This window comes from Montipora foliosa, chromosome 2 (assembly GCF_036669935.1).
Source record: "Montipora foliosa isolate CH-2021 chromosome 2, ASM3666993v2, whole genome shotgun sequence".
NCBI lineage: Eukaryota > Metazoa > Cnidaria > Anthozoa > Scleractinia > Acroporidae > Montipora > Montipora foliosa.
Genome location: NC_090870.1, coordinates 59,136,646 through 59,147,905, shown reverse-complemented (window position 1 = coordinate 59,147,905; position 11,260 = coordinate 59,136,646). Strand labels below are relative to the sequence as shown.

The 11,260-nt window shown below is 39.7% G+C and overlaps 1 pseudogene; it reads left to right on the top strand.

Moving 5' to 3' along the window:
- Positions 1 to 3,007: 3,007 nt before the first annotated feature.
- LOC137987981 (uncharacterized) overlaps positions 3,008 to 11,260 on the top strand; it is a 9,405-nt pseudogene continuing 1,152 nt past the window's right edge.

Below are 11,260 nucleotides of genomic sequence, written 5' to 3'. Positions count from 1 at the left end.
TATTGGCCAGTCATAATCACAGAAATCTTTTACGAAGATGAGATCAGTATTAATCATGTGGGCCAAACATTAGTCACCGGCAATGGCGTATAAAGAAATTTTGATAACGACTTTCTTCATGTTAGCGTGGTCATGCAAAAACTCAGGTAATTTGTTATAACCTGAATATTTTTTTCGCGCCATCGTTTTTGAATTCCTTTTGCTAGAATCACTTTCGCCTGTCATCTTTATGAAATAATACTTTGGTAGAGGTTGCCCGTTTACCGGGTTAGGATTTCGAGTTGGATCTCGAGTTGGATTTTCGAGTTGGTTTTTGGAGCTGTATTTTCGAGTTGGATTTGGAACAAAAAGAACAGACAGGACAAAAAGGTTTCTCAAAAAAGTGCCAAATTGATCGAAAGATCCGTTTAAACCAGGAATGCTTTTATGGGTAACCAAATGAAAACGCAGTACTGTGGGTGATTTTTTATTTTATTTTTACTTTCTCATGATTATAATAATTCAGTCTCTTATTTTTTCATTCTGCTGGTTTCTTTTTTGCTGGTTTTCGGCCAAAATACAAGCGGTTTTTCGGATCTGGTATTTAACGCAGTTTTCGGTTTTGCCTGTTTGGTTTCTGGTTTCTGATTTCCTCAACCGCGAGCGCGTGTCGCGGGAGCCAAACGCAGACGTCATGGTTGAGACGAATGCCTAACAAACTTCAACCTCGCTGGTCGTGTGCCTTTGAACTGGGACTTTGGCCTTGCTTGTCACTAAAGGTCAGGTTGCGAGACTGCCAACGTGTCAGGGCCGTAGCCAGAAAAAAACATATGACTGAGGCAATGTCCGTGGTTAAAGTATCTTCGGAAGTATTTTAAGTGTTTACGATGCATATTATATATTAAAGACAACACTGGAATCACGCTTTATTTTAAAATTTCACGAAACAATGACCGAGGCAAGTGCCTCGGTTTGCCTCATACTGGCTACGGCCCTGCGTATCTTGAAAGGAAGAAAGTCAAAAAGCAATTGTGATCTGTGTCGCCTTTTTTTGTGAAGAAGGGAAAAACTGGGAAAATTTCAGAAAAAAAAAAACAAGTTCAGGTGAAAATTGAAAATGAAAGAGAGAAGCCTGCAGAAGCTAAAGAGCTGTGTTTGGTAAGTCAATGGAATCAATACAATGATTTACATTACTATAAAAAGACTGAAAGCCTAATCGATCATGAAATATCTGCTTGTTTGAATTGAGCAGTCGTAATTGCATCCTCGTTCCAAGGGTCTCAATTTACAAAGAGCCCCTGAGAACGAGGTTGTCGTAATTGACCCTATCTGGCCATCAAATATCTGATAGCTTGTGACAATAAATTCACATACCAATTTACAAGGCCAGCAGGATGAGCTAGAGGCATCTCCAAATTTTCCGTTTGGAGGAAGATCGCGATATGGAAGGGCAGTGAGTTCAATAATCGACTCCTGTTTTAAAAAGTCACGTCAAGTACTTTTTTCTTACCACAGTAAACGTCACACTAAGTTCCCGAAGACCACCAAAAAGGTAACAATTAAACTGTGCAATTGCATGTTAGACCATTTTGCAGTCAAAACAGGTCGCAGATGACTGATTGCTGCAAGACTTCAATCCAATCTCTGAATCAACGTCTAGCTTCTCAAAATTCTTGATTTCCGATGGTAGTTTTCAGAACTATAGGATAGCTTTTTGCGTTTGCGAAATCCCTAATTCAAACAGAGACTAGAAGATATGTCTCATTCACAAATAGCATCCACATACAGTGATGAAATTAACATAGCTTAGTCCGTACCCTCCAGGGCCCGATTGTTCGAAAGCCGATTAACTTAATTAAAATCCAGGATTAGCGTAAACTTTTGTTTCGTGTTTTCAACTTTTTGGTGAAAGTTTCTTTTATTTATTTTTGTGTTTCAAGATTGACTTCTTCTAATGTAAAACTTTGCCGAATATCAGCGTTGAACAACATTTGCCAGTTAAGAAATAAACTCCTTGGTTAATTTGTAATCTGGGTTAGCCTTAATCGGCTTTTGAACAACCGGGCCCAGGTGCCCCTAATGTATCAGATCGATTAAGGTCTTGTAAATCTGGGTCTGTAAATTTTCGGTTTTGATGGTTTTGTATTCGGTTCAGTCAAAATCATAATTCACTTCAGTTTTTCGGTTTTGGGTGAAATATTGAGCAGTTTTTCGGTTTCTTATACGCCCCAATGCCCCCTCCAACAGTCAACAGACTTGCGCGTGTTAGATATAAATCCGTACGACAATCGTGTGCTGCCAGCTAGACATGACTAGAGTACATAGCCAGCAACGGAGGTCAAAACCCTAAACATCGAGCTCAGAAGATTAAATGCTGGATATAAAAAATACAAGAAACACATTCTCTGCGACACCAAACGCTCTCTAAAACTAAGCTGGAAGCTTTACAACCAAAGTTTCGGTAGTCTCTGGCGACGCTAGACAAAGATATATATTCGTGACACCAAACAACACATCTTGCAATAATATCAAAAAGCCGGGCCCAGTGTCAAATATATAATGCAACATATATACATCTTCACGGAAAATGTTAGAGTTTGTCCTTCCAGAGCAAATTTTCCTGGAGAGCTAAATCATATCTTGCAAATATGAATGAGCCCAGAGCTAGCTGCATTGGAAAAACGCATCACTAAACAAAGAGGTATTAAACTCAACGGGAAACACGCGCTGGTTCATGCAGACCCATGACATCTATACAATTGCAGGCGGATACAATGCTATGGCTCTTTTTAAGAGAAAAAAGCCTCTAAATATAACAGTATATTGTGCCTGTCAGAAACTAATCAGAAGCAAAGTAGCTGAGAGGATTGAATACTTAAAGAAAGGCAAATGAACAGCGTCACAACGGACGTATACAAAACATGGACCTAGGTCCATGGACCACCCCTCTGGACCCAGTCCATGGACTCCTTCAAGGACCCGGCTCATGGACTACCCCTGTGGACCACCCCTGATTTTGTAAAGTTACATGCAGAAAAATCTTAAGACGAAAGAGGGAAGTGATCCCCGCACTCGTCTGGACAATTTAAGGAATAATGTCTCTTATACAGCCCAGAAAAATTCAGTTGGCTTCAACGCAGGTAAAATTGGGCTCCTGCTCCGACTGAATTCAAACCTATGACCGCTGCGATGCTGGTGCAATCCACTCTACCAACTGAGCTATGAGGCCACTCAGTTTGGGGCAGGATAATTCGTTGGGCTCATTAAAAATTATTTGTTCCGGTGAAGGACTCGATCAATGGAATAAATGTGTTTTTTGAAGTGCAGGTTATAGACAAATCTCTTTGGAGCTATCAAAGAGGTGGTATAAGTGTCTATAAGAGATAGTTGATTAAATATTTAATAAGTAGCCCATAATGAACAACAGTTCTATTCCTGTCGCGGCGTTTTCACAGACCGCGATTTACTTTTGGATTGAATTTCCCGCGCATGAAATTCCCACAAGAGTTCAAAGACCAATCACAAAAAAACTAACTTGTTGTTCGCTCCTAGTCATGGGCTCCTGTTTCATTTGTCCATATAAGTCTCTCTTTCATTCGAAGAATTTTTTGTTTGTAACTTCACAAATTGAGGGGTGATCCACAGGGGTGGTCCATGGACCTAGGGTCAATGTTTTGTATACGTTCTGTCTGTCTTCCAACTCGAAATCCAACTCGAAAACCCAACTCGAAATCCAACTTGAAAATTCAACTCGACATCCTAACTCGGAAAATAGTCTGTCTCACAGGCTTTGTAGATATTCTTTCCACGGTGTGAGTCTTGGACGAAGATTCCAGCTACTTGACCGCCGAAGTGATATGCATAGAACTCAGTAATTTTAACGAAATAGACGGCACCAGCTCAGTGTGGAAGTGTCACCTATTGATAAATTAGGAGAAAAAACTGTTCACTTAATTTCGAGTTGTGGAAACTGTATAACTTACCACTGACGACGGATGTCAAGTATCGAGATCGAAAGAGACTAAGCAAATGCTGAGCTATTTTTTACACGTCATACCATAATTATTCTAAGACAATGATCGAGTTCCTTATTTGATTCATCGAGCAATTTCTCAGTAGTGCTAAATGTACCGGCAGAACGTTGTGACAAAATTAAAATTGAGGAAATTTAAACATTTTTTCAACAGCATCGTTATTAATTCGAAATCACTTTAATTAAAAGTTGTGTTAACATGCTATATCTTGTGCGTTTTGTAACGTTGCAAATGACTTTTTCAAAGTAAGTGTCAAATGAAAAGATTTTTGCCTCTTTTTTTCGCGAGGAGAAATTGAATTTCTGCTTGTTTGGGAATGGTCTAGGGCAAATATGTAGTCTTTCAATTTCCTTCTCTTTTGCAGCACGCTCGAAGTCTGAATATACTACTGAATATAGAAATCGGGGTTTTCGTGTAATGAAAAACAGGGGCGGATCTAGGATAAATGATGACTGGTTTCCAAAACCACGAAAAAGTTTCTAGAAGTTTCTAGGGGTCCGGGTGCATGATCCCCGGGAATAATTTGGATTTTAACTCTCCAAAGTCCCCTTTCCCGTGTTGCTGACCGATTTCTGTAAAACGGTGGAAACTGGTATGGATCCGCCCCTGAAAAACTGTACACGGAGGTAAAACTGAAATAATACATCAGTGTTATTGCCAAGTCGTTCGATGACCGCTCGGTTATGAATACGCAACGATGATTCAAGTTAAACCATATTTAAAATAGTTTTGCATTCCTTGCCGGTCTAAGGCTCCTAGTGAGAAATAAAAATTTGAGGTCGAACTTCACTCTTGACAAGTGGCCATGGTTGTAGTTAGTAACGCACTGATTCCCATATTTTAAGGAACCTGTTGTTTGATTGATGATTGAAGGTATGTATTACCTGTTTAGTGTCCAAAATGGCAAGATCATTCACTTGACAAGTTATAGCTGTAGGTAGTTACAATGGCAACACCACGGTGTCTTAAAGAAAGCCTTTATTGGTTTTATGTTCCTGTAACTTTCAAGGAATTTGGTTAGCCACGTTTTCATTTGTTTGATTAGCGTAGCGTAGAGACGGGCATTGTGACGATCAGTTAGTCGGGTCGTCTCGATCTTACAGTAAACTTTCACCACGGACATTTTATCGACCCGACTAAGGGACGGACCATTAGAAAAGTGATGGGGGGTGTGGGGGATTTTCAGCTGGTACGAATTTTTTTTTTCGCGCACTGCTTGTGCAGGAATATTTTTTCCAGGTGAAACCCCCTGAACGAATTTTTTTTTTAGACAAATATTGCTCTTTTTGAACAGTGAAATCTTGATTCATTATCTATGTTTTGTGATTTATAAATTATTCTACACTCACAACAGATCAAAGGATACAGGTCACTTTTTAAGGCAAAATCTTTTCGAAAATGTACACACAGCGAGAGAGGAGGAAGCCACTCGGAGTGGACGGCTTCCCTGTACATTTTTTCAGTCCCTGCCCTCTGGAATTCCTCTCCCACAGCCCATCATAATGATGCCATACTCCATTCACCAACACAGCCCCTCTGTAAAGTTTTAACACTACTACTACATGTAAATGCTCTTTTTCATTTTATTATAGAATCATTATTCAAGGCGATAAGACCCATTCTCTAATTTTTATTGTGGGCACAAATAATTTTTATAGAATATTTACAAAGATACCAAATTCTAATACTTATTTATTACAAATTTTATTTTGAGTGAATGTGAGAATGATATATACACATGAGAAACAAAGAGAGACAAAGCTCTTCACCTTGAATCAAGCTATCGGCAACTGATGAGATCCACATGATAGGATCGAAACCGCGGTCTTGCCTGACCAAATAATATGTCAGAGAACTTCCATCTAGAGTCGGGTTATCTTAATGCCTTGACAAAGAAGCGACCTAAAGACATCGACATCAAATATCAATAGAGCATCGACGAGAACGAATTAACTCCAGAGGTTCAAGGAGGACAGCTGCTGACCATGGCCACAAAACCAAAACACGCTGAAGAAGTCAGAAGAACGAGTGAAAGAATTTAAAAAAAACAACGCCTCCAAAGAGCATAACGATCTGCTAAGATTAAATTGGCGCAAAAGCGAGACGCCATAGGGTCACATGCACATTACTGCTGAGAAAATCAACACCAAGAAACTAAAAACATTACTTTCGAGACCAACTATTTTCTTGGAAGAAAAGGTATCACATAGCAGTATAGAGATTGAAATGAAAAGCCTCATAGGGCAAAAACCACTGCTAAATGAATACTACAGGAACCGCCTAAAAGAGGCGTCCATTCAAAATATGTACTGATCATGAGAGCAAAATTATGACAAAGGCAACTGAAACCAGACCACGTACAAGGGAGTCGTGTAGGGCTGTCAACCCTTTTTAACACTTTCAAAGTTTGCCTTTTGATTGACAGTTACGTATTGAAATTCCCAAGTTTGAAGCGAACTTATGAAATTTATTTACAACGAACTTCGCAAATCGCCTGTCAAAAGTTTTCTGAAATCAGTGCACTGTAAATAAAAGTCACAATTGGACCTTCCTTCTGCATGAATTTTTTTTTCTTTACCTTCTTCTTTGCATGATTTTTTTTTCTTGGCATTTTCCCTTGCATGATTTTTTTTTTTTTGTTTTTTCCCCATCCCCCCCATCACTTTTCTAATGGTCCGTCCCTAACTGCGCCTGGGTCTCCGAGAATGAGTTTTACACAATAGGCCTGAAAACGCATCCGAGCGTAAATCGCAAAATTCGTTTAAAAATTACAATAAAAAAAAAAAAACTAGTAAAGGAACTATGAATTCAGAGTTTGTTAAAATTTTTCTCAAGCTTAACGTAATTTCAAAGTAATTTTCCCGATGAAGATCTTACAAGACGTCAAAAACCCTCATTGGTGACGTTGTTGCTAGGTCATTTGGTCGTTAGTTTGTCTTTAGGGAGCTTAAGCACGCGCGTTTTTGAGACGCGGACGGCAACCGGAAGAGAACATTTCGCGTGTCAGGACAATGGTGTCTCCTAGATTTTTATACTAATCATCTCTAATGGAGAGAAGATACTTAGCACTATAAATGTGGTTGAGTGAAGACAAATTGAAAGGGAAAACAGGTCACTTCCGGTTGCCGTCCGCGTCTCAAAAACGCGCGTGCTTAAGGTCCCTTTTGATCCTTGAACAGAATCTGGCCATGGTAACATAATTGCAAATCTGATATTGTGTAACAAATCTAACAAAATCTTTCTACAACGAATCAATCATTTCTGATACGAATTAGGTGTCTCTTTCTTCATATATTTGAATAAAAAGTTGTTGAGTGTATGACGTCGTCACTTAGCTAATTTGCATACTTTCAAAATTTGAATATCTCCTTAACGAAAAGAGATATTTTCAAAAAGTAAACAGCACTTTTCTTCTCGTGCAGACTGCTCGTAAACGCGTCAAAATAGATTAGATAAGAGAGAAGCGAATTTCGTCATAGTACCTCTTTTAGTACTTTTGTTCTAAAAAAGGCGTTGAACAACATTTAAGTGACTTTCCTACTCTGAAACGGTAAACCTGCTTTGAGAAAATTGTATAGTGTTTCATACAATGGTCCTTCCTCTTCGCATAGCAATACACATTTTTTCTCTCATTAACAATTTCAGGTTCCAAACTCGCGAAAGTATTTGTGTCTCTTCATGGAAATGACTGTAAAACTTGTGGCAGTCAAAGTCTCCCTTGTAAGTCCATTGCCCTTGCCGTTCATCACGTGGATATGCTGGGTACATTTATCTGGATGGACGTGGGACCAAGGAATGCCCATATGGCTGTAAAGCCGATCGCAATATTCCCATTGATCATCGAGGTATTTATATCAACAAAAGTTTGACTATTGAGGGTTTATACTCCACTCCACACGTTTTATGCACTGAAGGATTTCATTTTCAAAAGACAAATGATGAGCAGGAGACATTCAGGTTAGAGCTGTCAGGAATCGATTTTCAACAAACGCCAATCAGTTGTGACGACTGTCAACACGTCCTAATCCACAACTGTTCTTTCCATGATGCTTTAAGTGCCTTGGTTATTGCACTACACAACATTACGTCTTTCCAGCTTGACATTCAGAGCAATTCAACTTTTTACAATAACTCTCAATGCATCAACGTTCTCCTTCTCAATAAAACTGAAAGGAAAAGTGTTTCTGTTAGTCTCAACATCAAAAATGCAATGCTTGAAAAAAATGGCCTATATGGCCAACGCCGATCTGAAGGAGGAGTCATGAAGATCACATCGGTTGCAGATGGTGAATTGTGTCCAATATACTTGTACATTTCTTGCACTAAGGTTATCAGTTCTGGCAGTAAAGGTCCCTTCATAAGTGTTAACGTTTCGACAGCGGTTACAGACGAGACATACAAAGATGTCAGGTTATATCAGAATGGAAAATTCCATGGGAAAGGAAAACAAAGTGTGCAAAGTTTATATTTCTCACGTTCTAGAGAAACAAAAGCAAAGTTCAGCTCCATAACTTGCCATGACAACCCAGACGTGCAGTGCATTGTGGTTCAGTCCAAAAGGGCAGCTATAATCATTCAAGGTTCGTTGTTTTACAACCAATCTGTTTCGAATAAAACATCCGGCTCTTGCTTGTCTATCACTGCAAAAATCAATGGATCTTTAAGGATTGTAAACTCTTATTTCAAGAACAATGAAGCTGGCGCCGGCGGATCGCTTTATGCCAATAGCAAACATGGATTTCTAACAATCGACCTCGCCAATGTTACATTCAGCGAATGTACAGCCCGGATTGGATGCGCAATATCAATTGGAAGAACGCCTGGATATTCACCACGTAGACAGTGGGGTCCGCACAGGTTATATTTTGGCGTGAGGAATGTAACTATTAAACAGTGGAGAGGATATCGTTACAAAAAAAAATGCATTGATGTAGATGTTTTACTAGATGGTGGAATTGTGACACTAGAGGAGTCCAAGTTTACGAAGAAAACCCAAACAAGAGGCGCCGGAGCTTTTCGTGTAATTACTACCGGAGGCGAAAGTAATGTAACAATTTCAAAATGCATTTTCAAGGAAGAGGCGTTGAACCCAAAGAAAGGGAGGATTGTCGAAATAGGGGCCGGAAAAGGAAACGCAGGGATGGTAACAGTTTCGGACAGTTTCCTGGAGTGTAAAGTAAATAAGAGGGCAGGTCTGTACATAAGTCCCAAATATCGCATTAATCTCTTCAACGTTACACTCATCTCTTTTAAATATGGATTGCAAATAGTGTCATCATCTCCAAAAAACGGCTCTTTTCCAATTGATATTTCCATTGATAATTGTTCTTTTGTTAATAATATCTATGACGCGATGGTAACTTTATTAGGTCCAACATCAGTCTATGTAGCTATCAGAAACACCAGGTTTACCACGAGCAACGGAACAGTGACGTGGAACGAAACTAGCGATAGTTATGCTATTCGCTTAATGATCCCACCACTCAAACATGTCAATTTCTCAAAGGCGGTCATCGAAATTGACAATAATGAATTCCACCACAGACCACCCAGTTACTTTGCTCTTTTATTTGAAGGGCTGAAACATGTGATAATAAGACGCTCGCTCTTTCGTAATTGTGTCGTCGCTTACCGACGAACATGGACAAATAAGAAAACGGGTTACTTCTACGAGACAGCAGCTGGCGCCATCTCTGTTTTATTAAATCCAGACAAAGTGCGTAATTTTGGGTGTGTGAACACTCGAGGTACACACCCCTCATGGCATTACAACAGTCATATACTGTTTGAGGATACGACTTTTGTGGAAAACTTAGGAATTCAAGTTGGAGCTGTCTATATCAGCAATGGTAACACCACGTTTAGGCGATGTAATTTTCGCGACAACTTTGGCATTCATCATACTGGACACGTCTATTCTGCATTTGGAACAGGCCGCGTAGATTTCGTAGACTGCTCGTTTTTGAGGACAAAGGAAAATATGACAGTTTCAACCGGCCCCTTGTATAATGCAGGTAGCCTCCTGTATTCTGGAAGCGGAGGTCCTTTAAGACTTGAAAACACATCAATGATATCACTGAAATTTAGCAGCGGCACTGTTCCAGCTGTTGATATCTCTAATGGGGGATTTTTTGATATGGATGAAAGATCGAAGATACAGTGTAGCGAAGGACAGAGGCTTTTATTAGAAAATAGCACGCACTTTGTATACACAGAGCAAAACAAGAGCATTTGCATATTGAACACTACAGTTTTGAAGTATTCTTGTAAACCCTGCTCTCCTGGTTATTACAGCCTTCAAACAGGGGTTTCGGAAGGCTTAGCCGTGACCTCCACTCCTGAGTGCCATACATGTCCCTTCGGAGCCACCTGCATTGAAAGTAATATTGCTGCGAAACCAAATTTCTGGGGTTATTCAACATCTAGCCGTCCCCAGGAGCTACAATTTATCGCCTGTCCTGAACATTACTGTCCTTCAACTGTTTCAACAGGTTATAACAGTTGCCAAGGAAACAGGAACGGTACTCTCTGTGGACAATGTGCAAAGGGATTTACTGAGACTCTTTTCTCAAGTAACTGTCGCAAGTTGACAAAATGCAACGACTATTCTGTGTGGGTTGTGACCATCTTTTTAACGATAATATTTGCTCTTTATCTTTTGCAAAAGCCTCAGATACTGCACATCCTGACAAACCAAATGTTGTGGTTTAGGAAAAGAGGAGAAAGTCCCTCGGGAGAAGAAGTAGACGGCATTGTTGATGCTGAACATTCCAATACTGGCTATTTAAAAATAACGTTTTATTTTTATCAAGCAGCCGAGACTGTGATGGTGGTCCCTATAGAAGAACTTACTGGAGAGATTCCTTTTATCCACTTTGTAATTTCTGCTTATAATTTTCATGTCCAATCGATCAATCAAGACCTTGGCTGTCCATTTGCAGGACTCACCGCAACAACAAAACAGGCTCTCCTTTCGTCTACAGTATTTTTGACTATGACTGACGTTTTGGTCATTTATATTGTGCATTCTGTTTTCAACGTGTTAATGGGCAAGGGAAAGCCGTCTCTCATCTGTTATATGGCCGTTGTCATGGAAGTGTTGTTACTTGGATACGAGAGGCTTGCAGAGACGTCTTTTAGGCTAGTGCACTGTGTCTCTATCGGATCTGGAAGAAGGCTTTTTATCGATGCAAATATCCCATGCATGCAATGGTGGCAGTATCTTCTCCTTGCTTACATTGCATTTT